Below are 18,058 nucleotides of genomic sequence, written 5' to 3'. Positions count from 1 at the left end.
AGGACAACTGAACCGAGGCAACAGCTGGTCTCCTGTTTTCTGGCAGTTACAGGATGATAAACCAGGGGACTGTGGCTTTCCCTCTGGGGAAAGCACAAACGGAAAATGCAGGGCTTTTGCCAATCACGTGACTTGACTTTTAACTCTTGACCTTGGAAGCAGCACAGAGCAATGCAGTCTACTACTTGAGGCCCAGATCTAGCTTGGGTTAGCTGCTCAAGGGTCTTTTCCGGGTCTAGTCCTGCAGCAGCAATCTGCAAGCAGCTGAGACTGTCAGGAAGAAGACGAGCGATCTTGTATGGTCTATGCCCATGTTGGCCCATAGGTTTATGGATCCCTCGATAGGCAAATCTGAAGGGAGCAATACAGACTTCAGAAATGGATTATTCAGTGTGTTCTCATATTGAACTGTGTTCCTAGAAGGATTACAGGATTGAGCTGGGGAAAGGGCTAAATGCAAGCCTAGGGCATGTAGGAACCGATATGATTTCAAAGGTGGCAGCAGTTCCCACACAGCCGCTTAGCTAATATACAGGAAAAATATTTCCAACTGGAGTAATTCTAGATAAGGAAGTGGGTCCCTGATGAAATATTGGGCAGAGGAAGACTGAGTCTTCACTTTCTTTGATTCTCAGGTGTTTAAATATTGCAATTCCCGGAAGCTGAGGTATCACCTTCTGTATCGCTCAATAAAATGGCAATACATTTACATTTTTATACATAAAATTAGTTTTTTCTAACAAAAATACAGTTGCATTTATGACTATTACTTAGAATTGTGAGAGATGGGAGTTTTTGAAGTCAGAAAAGCTGACTTCAAATTTAACCTTTATTACTTAACACTTTTGCATAACCTTGGTAAATTATTTCTTCTATTAAAGGAACATAGCAGTGATTGATCCCAGAGTGTCTATTTATTTTTTATTACAGCTCTTAAATGAGACTATAGATGAACCATGTGGCATGTATTAAGCACCCAATAAGTATCATTTCTTATTCCTCTTAAAGATCAAAAGTAGAAAATAATAAATACCTTGTTTCCAAGTTTTGTGTTTGCTCGTTGCTGTCGACTTGCCCTCTGAGCAGGTGAGTGACGTCAAACACAAAGAAGGCCATAAAAGAGATTATGGGGAAAAAAAAATAAAAGCAGACTCCTTGGCATCGAATGATGATGATGATGATGATGATGATGATGATGATGATGATGCATACAAATCACTAAAGATACTTTGTTCCCTGGTGTTTGAAGGCAAAACTCATTTATCTTCTACTGTGGCACATCTCGCAGGAACAATCTGCACTTGGCTGTGAGCTCTGCATAGCCGTGCTTTAGACACTAAGTAGCCCTGAGCCTGGACAAAAAAAAGTCAGAGCCCATCAGAGCTAAAACCATCAAGTGAAGCCCTTCCTTGGGTGGGGAACCCGAGACTCAGGTTGGTACCCAAGTGGCTTGTCCAAGAGCCCCTACATGATGAGCAGCATTCTTACCCAGCAGCGCATGCCACCAGAGAGCTTTTGCTGATTAACCCTGTAATCTTAGACAATTCTCGTCTTCTGGGTACCTATGTTTCCATGAAACATGGCTAAGAAGTTATTGTCCATGTCTCATGCAGATAGCTGCAGATTAATTGCGCCCAAGCTATGGTAAAGCTCTCAGCTCCCTAGAGTTGGCCACAGTTGACTTATTGGTAATAAAAGTCACCAGGGTGTTACAAAGGGAGATGCTTTCTCATTGTGAAATGATAGGACACCCCTCCTTCACAGTGTTGGCCAAGTCAGAGATTAGCAGACCATTAACATGTGGAGCAAACCAGGATAAGTCATTTAACGTCTCTCAGTCTCACTGTAGGCATCGGTTGGACTCTGGTCCAGTGACTCACTAAATACAGATTCTACAACCCTCTAGTTTCCTTCAGTCTAGAACTCTGCCATGAGCTAACTGCATTTTCCAATGGCAAGAACCTATTATCTTAGAGTTGCTAGCAATGAAAGTTTAAACACTAATGAGAATGAAATTGAAACTGGGACAGGCATATACTTTTCTTTCTTTCTTTCTTTCTTTTTTTTTTCTCATTTGATCTGGAGTCGTGATCAAGGAAAGACACACTGGGATTACTTCACGTTGAATTTTCCACCCAGTATTTTGGGAGCACTCTAGGTTTCTTGTCTCCTTTTTTCCCCCTTCAGGGCAAACATCTTCCTAGGGATCCAATCTGTGGATATCTATTGACTTAACAGAGATGAAAAACCAGGAGAAGTAGATCCATGCCAAAAACAGAATGCCATATTTCTTGTTTTTAATCTCATTTCACCTTCTCTGGGTCTGACATGGTAAAGAGAGCTGTGAGTCTTGGTTAGGGAGAGGTGGGGAGCGAGTTTGAGAGCCTCAGCTTGCATGTTCCAGTTCAAGCTTCCATTGCCTACATAGGAGAAAGCCGTGAGTGGAAGGAGAGCTCCTTGCAACTCATTGAGAGCTGTCATCCCACCCCTGCCTCCTCGGCCTTCTCAGAATCTCCAAAGCAAGTGGGACAGATAAGCTTCAGGAGAAAAGTGGGGACTTTTTGGAAATCTTTTTCCAAACAAGCCTTTGAACCCAAAGACCTTTGCCCACCTGCACATGTTTGCTCCTCAAATGTTTAGCTGGGGCTTGCCCATTATACCCCTCATCTGGGTGAAATTTTAACTTTCATCCACAGTTTTAATTCCTATTTAATTCTCAAATAAGGGCGAAATTAATCAGGCTTATAGTTAAGAGAAATCTCAAGTGAATGTGTCAGCTTGTGTTTGGTCTTCATAGATGAAAGGTCCCCTGAGAGAACATACTAAACTGAGCCAGGGCAGGGGTCATGCCATTTGGACATTGTCAACTCAGCAGTCTGGGGGTGTGAAGAGCATTCTGGGAGGAAACAGCATCTCCCTCCCTCAGCTCTTCTTCCTCCTTGCTCCTGCCATTAATGCAATGCTGATTGCAGTCTTTGCTGATTATCTCTGGGTTTATTTATTGCAGGCTTTGAAAAAGGTTCTGGAACACAAAGTGGGTGTTACAGTGGAAGAGATTCCAGTTGCAAATAGATTAAACAGGTGGCCTGCTTGCCAGCCAGCCACCCTGAAAGGATGTGGAGCGGGGATCCTAAGCTGCTTTGGAGACTCTGCTGTGAAAACCTACAGGAGTCCCTGGGAAGGCTATGAAGTCTGTGGGACACCCTACCAACCAGAAAGCGAGGCACAGATAAGGAGCAAGAGTTGGCTACACACACACACACACACACACACACACACACACACACACACACACACCTGTAGGGCTTCTCCACCCCAGCATCAACACATCAGATAAGCTACAGATCCCTCATCAGGAGGTCATAAGGAACTGGCTGCTAAGAGGGTGCCTCTGGAAAAAGCAAAGCAGGTAGCTAGAGACAAGACTCAGTGGATATGTGTACAAACTGCTCTGGCAGAATACCCAAGTTCAGTTCCTAGCACTCACACTAGGCAGCTCACATTGTCAGAGATCAGGAGGCCTCCTAGGGCAATGGTAAACCACATATACATATACATAATTACCTAAATACACAAATTAGATCATGAAAGAAAAATCAGGTAAATCCTCTGGGTAGAAGTGTTACCAACAAACTATGAAGACCAAGGTCCAAGCCAGACAGAGCAAGGCAGGAAAATGCGGTGGGGGCAGCAAAAAGGCGGGCCCTCACATAACACATAATCCGAGACCCCCAAATAAAGGTTACAGGGCAGTGCAGAAAGGTCTGAATTTGGACTTAGTCCCGGTGGCTCAAATTACCTCAGTGGTGTGGCCTTCTGTTTCCTGGCCTATCCTCCAGGCTGGCCTCCAACTTGCTATGTAGTTAACAATGATCTTGAACTCCTGGCATTCTTAGTTCAACCTCCCAAGTGCTGGGCTGGTGAAACGGCAGTGTCATACCGTGCTATTCCTCAGGTATAAAGCTGGCATCCTTTCATGTATCTAGATGGAGGGGGTGCACAGGCAATGTATACAATGTGTGTGTACCTGACTGTAGAGGTCAGAGGTCAACCTCAGACATTGTTCCTCAGGAGCCGTCCATCTTGTTTCTAGGAATAAGGACCTGGGACTCTTGACCGCTGGGACCCAGGACTCATCAAAAAGGTTAGCCAGGCTGGCTCGCAAGCCCCAGGGATCCACCCATCTCAACTTCCTCAGTATAGGGACACACAAGCTCAAGCTGCCACACGTGGCTTTTTTTAAACCATGCTTGTTTATGTGGGGGAATCAAACTCAGCACATCGTGCTTGTGTGTCCCTATAAAATGGACAAACGGACATTGTGGTCAAAAGTCCCTGCCTCATGTAGTCGTGGAGACTAAATTAAATAACATTTATGGAAAGTTCATGTTCTGTACCTGGCATAAAATAGGCACTGTATAAATATTTACTGCATTTTAAATGTTTGATTCAAGCACGGTTTAATGCAAACCTTCATTTCTTCTGTGTTCCTTAAACTGCTTTACCCTGTCCCCCACTCACAAGCCCTAGCTGTCACCAAGAGTAGGAGAACATTATCTCTGGAAACAATATAGATTGGATCCCATATATATATATATATATATATATATATATATTTTTTTTTTTTTTTTTTTCACACCAATCAAAGTGATTTCAAAATGCTGGGAAAAGCCAGAGCCAAAGTAAATTCCCCCAAACTACCTCTCCAACATTCCAACATTCATTCATACCTCTCTCTCTCTCTCTCTCTCTCTCTCTCTCTCTCTCTCTCTCTCTCTCTCTCCACACACACACACACACACACACACACACACACACACACATTTTAAACCTTGGAAATCAGACTAGAGAAGAAAGGGGGGAGAAAACAAAGCAGGGCCCCACCCCCTCTCCCCCCCCCCCACCCCAACTGGCTGTATCTCCTCACTTCACAAACACAAGGTGCACTGTCAGAAGTGCCTTGGGCAAAGTTTGTACTTTGCTTGAATTCTCACCAGTGTTTACCAAGGTAATAAACCGGTCCTCCAGTGCTCCAGGTGTAAAGCTATTATGAAAAGGCATATTTGTCTTTCACCCTACCTCAGATGCACTGCTCTTGGGACACTGCTCTGGATGAGTGGTGGGAGTTTATCTACTGAGAGGGGCACCCAGACTCCTCCTTGAGGAGCAGCTTGGGCTTGGGGATGCTGAGGCCTGTCCCTGTGCAGGCAGCCCCTGGGTGCCTCCACGGTCTCCCTCCCTTTCTATTGATAGCCTTCATTTGTCTCCTTTGCCCTGACAACCCCAGCTGCCAGGCACTTTCCAGGAGCCTTTGCGGTCCCAGTTTAGACCAGTTAGTGTCTTCAGCTCTCTGCCCTACCTTTTTCAAACATCCAATCGCCAAGCAACTTATGGACACCTCAGCCTTAACACCCTGCCTGAAAACTTCCAGGAGCTTTCACCCTGCACCACCCTACACCCCCGCACTCCCCCACCTCACCCCCTACACCCCCCCACCTCACCCCCCAACACTTGCGGCTGCAGAGGTTTATCACACCCAGTTGTTATCTCAGGACCAGGCAGAGTAGGAGGAAACTCTCACCCAAATCTCTGACTACGACGGAGCTAAATGGCCTGGAACCCACTCAAAATCGTCCGGCTACCAAAATCTTGGCACTCCGAAGCAAGAAAGAATGTATGGAAAAGGGCAGACTTGGAATGCCAGGGCCATTAGCCTAGGCAAGTGAGAGAGTTGCAGAGGGGGCCAGGGAGATGTTGCTGACTTCAGGCCCTCCTGACAGACCACCCAGGAGCACAGAAGGCATACCGCAGTAGCATGCAGCTGGACCCCTTAGCTGCAGACACAGGCAGTTCTCTGCCCCAACTACAGTCTTCTGTCCCCTCCCAGCTTCCATCTTCTGGGAGGTAATGCTAATTCCTTCACAACCTGGATTCTCATATTTCTTGAGCCAGTACTTGGTGAAGGAGCTTAGCCAGGGTGGGTGTGGGGTGGGTGTAATCCATTGTAGGCACTCAATAAATATCTTTGAACCAGGAGTTAATTCCAGTATTGCTGCTTCAAAACTTGTACTCTCGCAAGACATTTAACCTCTGTGAGCTCAAATCCACTACCCATAACATGGGAATCGAGGTGGGAACAAAGTGAAGAGCACTTTGTAAACTCCAGGTGAATGCTGCTAGTTATAAGGTAGGCCTCTCCCACCAGGCTTTGCAGTCAGTGCTCCCCTTACATAGCCTAAGAATCTAGTATCACATCCACTCACTGAACATGAACTAAGCACCCAGAGCGAGGCAATGCACAGATCATTTCTGCCTTCAGGATGCCTAGTGAAAAAGGAGTGAGAGTGGGGAGCAGGGAATGCGCCATTCTCCGGTGTCTAGTATTCGATCATGCACTCATTGCTCACAGAGGGCCAATCATTGTACAGAGAACAGTTCTTGGTACTGGTGACTATTTGTTAGGCAGGCTAATGTAATGAGTCCACAAGGCTTCCTTCTCATTTGTATGACAGTCCTGGATGGGCATGTCAGTTGCTGGGGCAACTCTACTGCACTTAGTCACTCAGGAGCCCGGCTTTCTTTCATCTTGTGCCTCCACCATTCCCCAGGGCCTTGTCATTACCTGGCACAAAGGCAAAACTGTAGAGATGAGCACAGTTGGTTTTCACAGCCAGGCTGGAAGCTGCATTCTACACTTCCACTAGAGTTCCACAAAACTATAAAGGGTCTGAATTGACCTGCCTTACTCCCAAGGAAACAGTGTCAACTGACGCTGATTACAAAGACTTAGTGAGAGGCAAGACAGCACCCCTGCCAGCAAGGAGCTCTCAGTCTGGGGTGTGGGGTGGAGTAGGGGATATGATGAGTAAACACATACCAGCCAAGGCCATCCAATATGATGTGGAGATAATAAAACTGGGGAGCTATAGTGCCTGGGGTGGGCAAGTTCCTGTTTTAAATGGGGAAAGAAAGGGGTGATCTGACCAAGTGACAGGCAACTGAAACCTGTGTGAGAACAAGTTAAGACAGACTACAACTCTGGTGCCCCATATTTGATCACGTCCCCTGGATGGGGAGGCCTGGTGGCACTCAGAGGAAGGATAGCAGGCTACCAAGAAGAGACTTGATACCCCATGAGCATATACAGGGGGAAGAGGTCCCCCTCAGTCACAGTCATAGGGGAGGGGAGTAAGGGGAAAATGGGAGGGAGGGAGGAATGGAAAGATACAAGGGATGGGATAACAATTGAGATGTAATATGAATAAATTATATATATATGACAGACTACAAAGGTGTGGGCCACAAGAGGAGCCTCCCACACACCAAAAACTTAGCAAAGGGTAGCTGGCCCTGCTATGGAGGAAAAGAGACCCTGGAGAAGAACGAAGAAGAGAAGGAAGGACCATACTGCAGAGTGTCTTAGAAGCCAGGCTTTTTATTTTAAAGAAATGTATTTCAAGCACACATTATGTACACTTACCCACTTCCGCCTACACAATATACCCATTAACCTATTCATTGTCCTTTTTCTGCTTTGCCACGAATCCAGGTTCCCACATCAGCAGGCTTCTAGCTGCGACTCAAAATTAGGGTGCTGGAGCAAAGGCAGAAGGGAGAAGCCAGGAGGAGCTTTCCCTTTTCTACTCCAACAGAAGGCCTCCTTCCTGGTTCCGGCTCCTGTTGAATAGTCCCACCCTGGTCCAGCTTCCACTAAGACACTCTGGCCTCAGCCTTCTGATAACGTGGCCTCCTTTCTTTGTTCCGCTGGCCTAACCAAGTGCCAGCGGAGTAGCAACTGGTCTTGCTAATACCTGGACCTGCTTCTCCAACCTTTTTAGTCACCTGGGTAGCCAAGACCTGCTTACCGTTCCCCCTGAGTGGACCCAGGAAGTGGCTTCAGTTCCTCAGCTGGACCCTAACGACCTATGCGGAGCATGAGCTTTGGGAAAGCCCTGCAGGATGAGGTGCCAGCCTAGCAGGCGCCAGATCCACACTCCCCCACTAGGTTTCTTATTGCTCATGCAACCGTACAAGTTTACCATTGTGCAGTTTGAAACACCAGCAGCCTGGACTGCCCAGAGCTCCAATCCGTTGGGTGGTACTCGAGAATCTGTTTGCCATAATGTAAAGGCTGCCCCAGCCCTTGCTTCACAGTCCTCTTGCCCCATCTTTAAGCTAGCAATGGAGACAGAATCTTTTTTGAGATGCTATCACTCTGTTCTGACTCTGCTGGTCGCTGTTCACAAATGTTTGCAATGACACTGGTGTCACACAGATGACCTACATACTTTCCCATTTGAAACCAGCTGCCACAGGCCTAATTCTATCTGAAACTCTAATTGACCCTTGCCATGAGAAATAATATGTTCATAGGTCCCAAAGCTTAGGACAGGGACATCTGCCTGAAACATAATTCTACCTACAGGACCATGACCAAGTTAGAATGGAGAAGGGGGTGCCAGAGGTTTGATTTAGGAGACAGAAGCATGGTACCTTATACAGTTCATAAGAGAACCTATACCTGAGTTGAAATGAAAGTAGAGACAAGAGTGCTTTGGTCTCTTGGCTCAGAGATTTTTTTTTCTCTTGAGATGCTTGAAGCATGACTTGCTGTGGCAAAGCCCTCAGTGCATGCTGTTGCTTGCCATGCCTGGCAATGCAATGGTGGGACACAGCTCCTGTTTGTCTCTCACTCAGGATGGCACGTGGGTTTCTTGTTTTCCCAGAAGGAGGTTCATTGTGGAGAGGGGAGTGGGTGAAGGCAAACTGTTGGCTGCCACACGTGAGGCAAGTCAGCGGCAATTCAGAGACAACTGGAGTTGATGCAGGCACTCCTTCCCAATGTAATCAAACGCCTCCTGCTGCCAGACGATGTGTTATTCAGTGGGCTTCTGCGGAGGGTTGTGAAGAATCTGAGATGCCTTCTGTAACTTTTTCAGATGAGTACTGGGAGGAGAAGAAGAACAGAGGGGGACTTGTGTCCCTGGCAAGCTAACTTCCAAACTGTTGTGGTTCCCAAAAGCCCCTTGTCACTGGCTACCGAGGAGGTGGCAGGAACTGACACTGTAGTGAAAGGGTTAGCCCTGTGCAGGAGCCACAGCACAGGCTTTTAAAGAATGGCTCTGGAAAGAGGTAGCAAGCGTCGACACTCAGATGAAAGGATAGGCCAGGGAGAACATCCACAGCACAGACTCTCAAGGAACATCTTGTGCCCTGCTCACCTAGTTCTGTGTGTTGGGAGTAAGCTTGAAGAGGACAGAGTTTGGTTAAATATAGGTAGACTGGCTCTCTCTATTTTGAGCAACTTTCATAATTTTCTTAATCTGCTTCATTTGAACTGGAATTCACAACAGACACACACACACACAGACACATACACACACACAAACACACACACCATGAGACCTAGGCGAACAAGATGAGGAAATCTCTGTCGATTGATCTCTAAAGGAAGAGAGATATGTTCATATGTCTTTATGGGCCTGGTTTAGGGGTGGATGTTTTAGGAGCTACAGCCAAGATACCTCAGTTCTGTCCTCTGAAGCTTTGTAAACCACTGCTGGGTCCTGGGACCCTCTCAGAAGAATCTTTGGGACAGACACCTGTCAAGAGAACATATCCTGACTGGGTGCCCTGAATACTGCTGTCAGTTGGGAACATTTTAAAGAAAGATCGCCACTATAAAATTGTGACTAAGCAACATGCAGACAGTGGCACAACTGCATCTTATCAGCATAGATATATTGCATTAAAAATGTTCCCTTTTTATAGGCTAGTTTTAGATATTGAAAATGGTGGAAGAGAAAGGGCTATTGAGTCACTAAAAAAAAAAAAAAAAAAAAAGACAATGGCAAGCCAGAGACACAGGAAAGAGTGAAGTGACACTTGGAAGACAGCTGGAGGAAGATTGACTTTTTACTGCCTATCTTTCAGCATGTGTTGCATCTTCTACCTGACATGTGTGTTGGCTATAAAAAGGAAATTAAAATATTAATATAGAGAATCAGCATAATTCCTACTCCAGAGAGTCAGACAAAAGCAAGGACAGCCCAATGAAATTCAGATTGTTCTCAATTCCCTGCAATGAAACCGCCTCAGCCGTGGACTTTAGCTATTTCTTACATCTTCCTCAACAAACAATAATAATAAGCTGAGCCCCTTTCATGATTGTTAAGTGATGACTTGACCAACCAGGGGAGGCCAATGGGTATGATGCTGCTGCAGTCTCCACCCATAGGCAGTTTCTATCTTCCAATTTCCATCCTGTTGGCCAGTGAGTAGGGTCTCTCGTCCTTTGTTTAGCCGTAGTAGTGAACCCTTGAGAGCATATAGCCCAGAGCGATGGCTGGGTGGCAGCATGGATCACCATCATGGGTTACCACTCACCTCCCAGGAAGCTCTCCTCGGTTTAGTACCATCTGCCTTTCTCACAGCTCTGGCCCCTAACTTTTTGGTTAAGCTATGTGATGGGAGACACAGGAAGGTAAGACTAAATCAGAGATGATTTCATCTGGGCCCCGAGGAAGGCAGCAAATACGGAGTTCTATTTTGGATAGGTCTTGAAGTGGTGATGCCCTTCGGAGGGACCATGACATATGCTTGACTATGTGAAGTAAGTATTCCTTCTTGGATACACATCCGGCCTCGCTATGAGCTTCACCACACTGCTGGGTGTCATGTCTTTATGTTGGGGATTTTTTTTCTGGCCCAAGTGAGTGTCACAGTAAAGCAGAGAACAAACAAAACGCTATTGGGCTTATAGGAAGCTGAGCTTTAATGCTATTTTGCAAGGAGAGTTCATTGAGAGGGTCACATTTACACAGATTCCAAGGGACAGGTGGCATTCGGCTGACAGAAAAAGAAGAAAGAGTGACCTGAGAAGAGGGCATGGTGTGTGAGGATTCCCTTGTCTGAACTCCAGAGTACATGCGCAATGTGAAGGTGATTACACCACTAATCCGAGAGGCTACTGTGTAGCCAAGTGGCACACGGCATATTATAACTACCCATTCCTACTGTACGGCTGCCCACAGGCACAGAGAGGGGGGATTCAGGGTCAAGAGACACACTCAGGCTTGGGGGTGAGCATTCTTCGTCACCACTCCACACTGCACGCAAAGGGTGAGAGCAGCCTAGACACAAAAGTGTCTACCACTGTGGCTTCTATTGTTCCTCCTAAACCTGACCTGCAACTCCAAAGAGTCCTAATGGAAAATTCTAGTTTGGCTGGGCCTCATGGCATAAGATGATCCTGGCACCAGGAAGAAGGAGGAAGAAGGGTTATGAGTTTGAGGCCTGTTTAAGTCACAGACTGAGATCTTCTCAAAAAACAATACAAGAAAAGAGAAAGGAAGGAAGGAAGGAAGGAAGGAAGGAAGGAAGGAAGGAAGGAGGAAGAAAGGAAGGAAGGAAGGAAGGAAGGAAGGAAGGAAGGACCAACAGGAAGGAAAGGAGGAAGAGGGGGGAAACTGTAGTTTGATCCCAAACTAACCAAGCTGCATTCTCAGCAGTCTCTAGAGTGCTTGCCTGATGCTTCCTCATCTGTTTGCTAAGGTCTGAACAATATGACTCCAACCACTGATTCTAGCCTAATTGGGTCAGTAGCATTGAGAGGGCCCTGCGTCATTGGCCTGACCGACCAGAGCACAGTTCAGAGGATCTCGGTGAAATTAAGACACAGCCTGCAGAATGGCAGGCTTACCAGGGAGAAAGGCAACACAAATATTTCTGTGAGGGAACCTATGATGACACCATTACCACTCTTGACCAAAAAAAAAAAAAAAAAAAAAAAAAAAAAAGGAAAGAAAGAAAGAAAGAAAGAAAGAAAAAACCCAAAACACCCAGGAGTAAAATATCTGTTTCTTTGCTTGATAAGAAGAAGAAAAATACCAACCCAACAACAACAAAACCCTGATACATTTATTCTGTGTTGTTGCTGTTTAATTCTATTGTGGCTTTCACACACATACCTCTTAGTCTGCCTAGCAACCATGCAGCATTGTGTGATGCTGAGGGAAGGTGGTAAGAAGGATTCATGTACGAGAAGACAGTCTGGACCCCGAGACTCACAGAGGCTAGTTAAGATGAGGAGGATCACAGCCATTCAGTGTTAATATAGAGGCTGGTTCCTTGCCTGGAGATTTCGGGCATTCTACCTTTCCACAGAACGCACTGTCTGTGGTCACAGGAGCAGGAGGAGTCTCTGTGCCTTCTTTCCACACCCTCTCCCCCAACATGTCCACTCTGAGCTCCTTCAGTTTAACAAACGCATCCATTTGGGTTGGCAATACAGCCAAAACCTGGAAAGAGGCGCTTTCTTTCACGGGGAGCATCTGGCAGTGTCTGGAGACATGTTGGGGTACCCCCATGGAGAACAAAATGTGGACATCACTGGGGATATCAGAGATTTTGCAGAACATGAGACACTGCTCAGAACAGCACCCAGAACCAAAAATCATTGCACCTCAACCAGTTGTCACTGCCTAAAGGGTGGGAAACCCTGGGTAAGAATGAAGAATAAGCCTCCATCCCCAACATCACATGCTAGTAGAAAACTGTGTCTCCTGTCCCAGGGAAACTATCAGTATTTTGCCAACAATTGTCCTTCTACACAAGGGACTGCCATTTAGAGATGAAGAGAGAAACCAAGGAAAAAGGTGCTTAGAGCTATGGTCTGCAGAGTCAGACCCATGCCTGTGGCACTGTGGCAGCCTTCCCCCCGCCCCCGAATATGAACTGACATCATAGAAGCCCTCAAGTCTCTCTACGACAGGCAAATTACTGAAAAGAAACACATTTCTTATAACTGAAAGGTTTTTTTTTTTCATTTTGACTTTGCATAGCTTGCTCTGTTGATGTTTATTTATTTGTTCTGCTCTGTTTTCAGCTAGTCATTGGAACAGGGATGGTCAGGGAAACTTTCTAGGAGCTGTGGATTCATGCCATCTTGGTGAGAGCTTCCTTAAGACTTCCTAGAGGGAGCAAGAGTGCTCAGAAGTCTAGTCCATAACTGCTCACAATGACGTAGATGCAGGAACTACACAAGCAGTTTTGCCGAGCACACTAATTCCTGTGACATCACTATCCAGCGAGTGCTGCCTGAACACAAACAGAAGAGACAGGGCCTGGTACAAGACCAAGCTGGTTCCCTCCCCAAAGTGTTTAGAGTCTGGCTGGGCACCTGAATAAAGGGATAGCCCATAGCTCTCCTCTCCTCAGAAGCTTCCCTTAGACTCACTCAGGGTCCCAGCACTAATTGTATTCGTTTTCTACCATGCCCGTTGTCTTGTTGTCAACTGGCTACTTAGTATTCAGCAACAAGACAAGTTGCCACTTCCTTCCAAATGCCTCTTCAATCTCTGCCCATAATGAGGATGGCTGCCCCTCACAACTCCCACTTCTCCAGATGGCTAAGTCCTTAAGACATCCGGTAAGGACAGTATCTTCTTGTGACGAGTAGCTAGCCAGGTACACGGGCACTCTTGATGCAACCTTAGTTATGTTACTCACTGATGCCTTGAGCAGTTCACTTAGCCTCCCAGAGAGTTCAGTTTCATCACCTGTTGTAAGCATAAAGCGTCATGAAAGGTTGGGTACAGCTTAGTGGTACAATAGTTGCCCTGTATGTACAAGGCCTTGGATTGCATATCTACCAATTAACACTTTTTTTTAAAAGATGGAATGTCATAAGACGTGCAGTAACTGGTATATGCCAACTGGCCAATGCAATGGTAGCTCCAGTGTCAGGGGCACTGTGTTACAGAAGACCTCAGAATCCAAGTGATACAGGCATATCTTCCTAAAGGTCCTTATTATGGCAAGTAAGCAGGAAAGAATCTGGTTTGTCCCTCTAAACAACAGACCTCAACATACATGAGGATGCTTACCATAGGCTGGGCATGGTGGCGCATGCCTTTACTCACCGCACTTGGGAGGCAGAGACAGGTGGATCTCTGTGAGTTCAAGGCTGGCCTGGTCTACAAAGAGAGTCCAGGACAGTCAGGACTCTGTGTAAAAAAAATAAATAAAATCAAGGTGCTGGTAAAAACTATTTTTGAATGGGCATAGTAACTCTCTGTTCTTAGAAAAGATAGAATTTGAACTAGACTTTGATACTCCAGGAATCCTGTATTGAACCTTCTAAAAGAGTTGATAGAAGAGCTGATGGCTTAGCTTCTAGGGCAACAGAAGTGAGAGCACCAAGAGAAGCCATTTTTGTTGTGGGGTGGAAGATTGGGACTTCGGATATGAACTTGGGATGAGAGAGAGGAGGGCTAGCTTACTAGCAGAGCTAATTTGAAAGGTAATATCAATCTGTAACTGCCTTAATGCCCGGTAAAAGGGTCTTTATTACTCCCTGAGGACAATAGGGAGCCATTCAAGCTTGTGAAAGGATGGGTTACAATTATCAGATCCCATCAGCTCCCTGCCACTGAGGTGCTAAGTCTGGTCAAGAAGAGAAACAGTTGAAGAAGGAATGGTAACCGGATGTGAGGTGTGCTGTGTTAGAAGCATCAGAAGGGACTTTATCAAGGGGAATTCTTTGTGAGAAGAAAGGAAGAGCAAACATTGGCGCACACCTTTACCAACGCAGTCCCACATCATGTCTTCCCAGCTAGCAATGTGTCGGTTTTCTTCTCTAAATGGCACAGCCCTTCAAAGGCCCAGAGATAGTGTTTCCATTCAGTAAGCTGGCAAAAAAAAAAAAAAATGGCGATCTAAATGGTGAGTGGGAGACCACTGTGGACATGGCATGTATTTGGAAGGAAAATTGCAACAGCTGGGAGGCCTGTTATAACATTTGAGAAACGGTAACGCTGGAAGAAGAGCAGTGGGAAGGGTGTGGGAGAAGTAGGATACAGCAGAAACAGAGGCAAAGCAAGACACTGGAGACTTGCAGAAGGTGAGGCCAGTGACAGCAAAGGGCTCGGGGGGTCAAAGCACGATGTCGCCATGACTTGTCTGTTCAGAACAGGCGTCCCTACCATCCAGGTAGGAATTCACTAAACAGTCATGGGAAGGATGGATGGATGAGTTCTGGACACTAAATGGGACTTAGCAACTCGCTCTTATTGGCAGTTGAGGGGAGCTTACAAACTGCCAGTTCTTTCGTTTCGTATATGAGTGAGAAGAGGGAAGGGGCAACGTACAGTTTTTGATCCCATAGCTGCCAGGTGATAGGTCTAAGGCACAGAACTGAATCTCTGGACTTGCAGGCTAGTTTCTTTCCAGTATGTGATATGGTTATTTTCTTCAATTCTTAAAAAGAACTTCAGAGGAAATGGTATGCATGCATATCATATACCACTTGTAATTTATTTTTTTTTTAACTAAAAGCTGCATTGGGAATTTCATTTCCGTTTCGCTGATTAAAATAGGAATTTTGAAAGTCATGCATATTGATTGAGGCATCCTTGGCTTTGGGGCCAAATTGTTCCAATAACTGTTACCTTCTGTAATCCCATTTCCCCAGACATTTCTCTCTGGGCCAACCAGATCCAAGCATCCTGGCCTGGTGAAATGTGAGGTGGTAGCTAGCGATGGTCCTGCCTGGAACAGCTCTGAACATGGCTCTTCATCTGCAAAGGTGAATTTGACTAACAGAACTATTCACATACTAATTTAATCAGTCTGTTTCTAGAACGTGTGGCTTTAGATTTCTTTAAATCACACCAAAAACTAGTCCTGAGATGAGTCTCCACCACGGGGCTTGTACTGAGTAGCTTGGGAAGCTCCTCATCACCTTTGCCGTTGCTCCTCTATAAAGTTTCCATCGTTGTTGAGGAGACACACAAAAAGTAACAACCCAGCTTATGAGAAATGCCTGTTTTTTTCCCCTGGAAACCCTCAGGCATTGAACAGCTGAGTGAATGACACCCTCCAATAGCTGTGATTCTTATTCCCGGGGGTCATGTGAGTGAGTATGCCTCCCTCATCCGAGCCTATAGCTATTAGTCTCTGAGGGCAGAAGGAATTCCTTCTGGTATATTTTTTCGTCCCACAGGGCAATTAGTGTGATGGACAGCAAATCAACGCATTAAATTTGAGGATTCAAGATGGCAGAGTGTACAGGAATGGAGGCAAAGCCTTACCTTCCAGCACAGGGGTGCCAAGCCAGAGTATCCTCCCAACTCCTTTTTCTCCTTTCCAACTTAGTCTTCCACACTAAGCCAGCTGTTAAAAGCTTGACTGGTTTTCAGCTTGGGCAATGTGCTTTACTAACAGCGAGAGCAAGTACTCGGTGAGTGTTTACTCTGTGCCAGGCACGGCTCTCACTGGTTTATGTGCATTACCTTGGTGTACAGTGACAGCAGACTGGAGACCTGGGTTCTGGCATTCAGTTTGTGTCATACGCTGCCACAGTTCTACTCCTGGGCTGCGTTATGGGAGGGGGGGAGAGTCAGCCAAACAAGTTTCCAGTTGGAGTGTAGGCCAGTATGATCTTCAGAAAAGCGATGATGCAATTCTTAAGAAGATTATAAACGCATGTTTTCTTAGATTTAGCAATGTAACCTGTAGGAATCTATGCTACAGTAATAGCAGCAAAGAAAACGTAAGTATCCGTGCACAAGGCTCTCTGGAATGCTGTCATTTGTATAGCGAAACGTGTCAAATCATCATGAATGTCTATCAACAGTAAAGCAGGTGGCAAGATAATCTGGCTTATAGACTGACAGACTTCAAAATAAGGTATGAAACTGGAGTTGCTTTCACAAAGTGTTTTAAATATAAAAAAAGATTATACGTTGGGGGCTGGAGAGACAGGTCAGCAGTTAAGGACGCTTAGTGGTCCTGCAGAGAAGCCAGGTTTGGTTCCCAGAACCCACATCAGCCAGCTCACAGCCACCAGTAGCTCTAGTTACCAAGAACCCAATGTCTTTGTTTGGCCTTCAGGATTCGCAGCATGCATATGAAACACACAGATAGACTCAAGGCGCACACGGCCTGTAAAATAATCAATAAATAGATCTTCAAAAGACAAAAGTATTTACTGTTAGTATTTACGAGAAATAGCGATTTCAGTGTAATGTATACGTCACTGTGTTTAGCTTAAGAAAATGCCCTTCTTGTTGCCGGTGGTAATGTTCTTAGATACGTTCTCGGTGTATAGTCCAGGCTAGACCTGAGCCTGAAATCCTCTTGCTTCATCAGCTCCAAGAAAAATATCTTGACTGACAAATGTTAACAGAGTGGAGGGAGAATCGTGCAATATTTAATCTCTTGTTTTTAAAGATGGGGGAAGGATTTTTTTTTTTTAAACTGCATACTGCCCTTTTCCAAAGATGAGCTGCTTAAATGCTTGCTGTGTAAGGAAGATGGCACCAGCAGGAAGCTCTTACCTTCTGGTGACCTAGCCCTAGGAGATGAGCCAAAAAAAAAAAAAAAAAGTCAGAGCGTAGGAGACCCTCTCAGAGAGAAAGCAGCCATGGCTAAGGTGGTCTGACAGGGAAGCAAAGGAAAATGCCTAAGCAGGCATAGAGGGGAAGGCTCTACAAGAGAGAGTCATCAATGAGAACTCCTATCTTAGGGTTCTCCTGGGGTGAGCACCTATGTATCTTAGGGTTCTCCTGGGGTGAGCACCTATCTATCTTAGGGTTCTCCTGGGGTAGAGTGTTTGTCTTGTTTTAACATCCTTCCTATGCCCAATGTCCAAACTGTCCAATTCGTACACATGTATTCCCACACAGAAAATGTCAGCTGAGCAGATCACTTCCGCGAGCTCCTTCTAACAGGCCCATCATCAGGCCTCATAGATGCCTGCTTCTACCCAATCCTTACTTCATCTTCACCTATATTCCTTGTGTGGCCTGCCCTGCCTGCTCCTAGCCAACTTCCACCATGAACTCACAGCTTTCACCCTTCCCCTTTTGCTTTTCACCTGTTACCTCTGCCTCCCTTACCTTGGGTTCCTACACTTTGTCTGTCTGGTGGGCCCTACCCATCCTTTAAGGCTGCCCTCAAAGGCCTCCTTTTCTAGATACCTTCCTTGCTTCACAAGAGAACCAGCCATGCTCTCTTTTTTATCTCCAAAGTGCTCTGTTAAGTTGGGGTGGGCTGG

This window comes from Acomys russatus, chromosome 8 (genome assembly GCF_903995435.1).
Source record: "Acomys russatus chromosome 8, mAcoRus1.1, whole genome shotgun sequence".
In the NCBI taxonomy this organism is placed as follows: domain Eukaryota; kingdom Metazoa; phylum Chordata; class Mammalia; order Rodentia; family Muridae; genus Acomys; species Acomys russatus.
Note: the sequence above shows the minus strand (reverse complement) of the source record.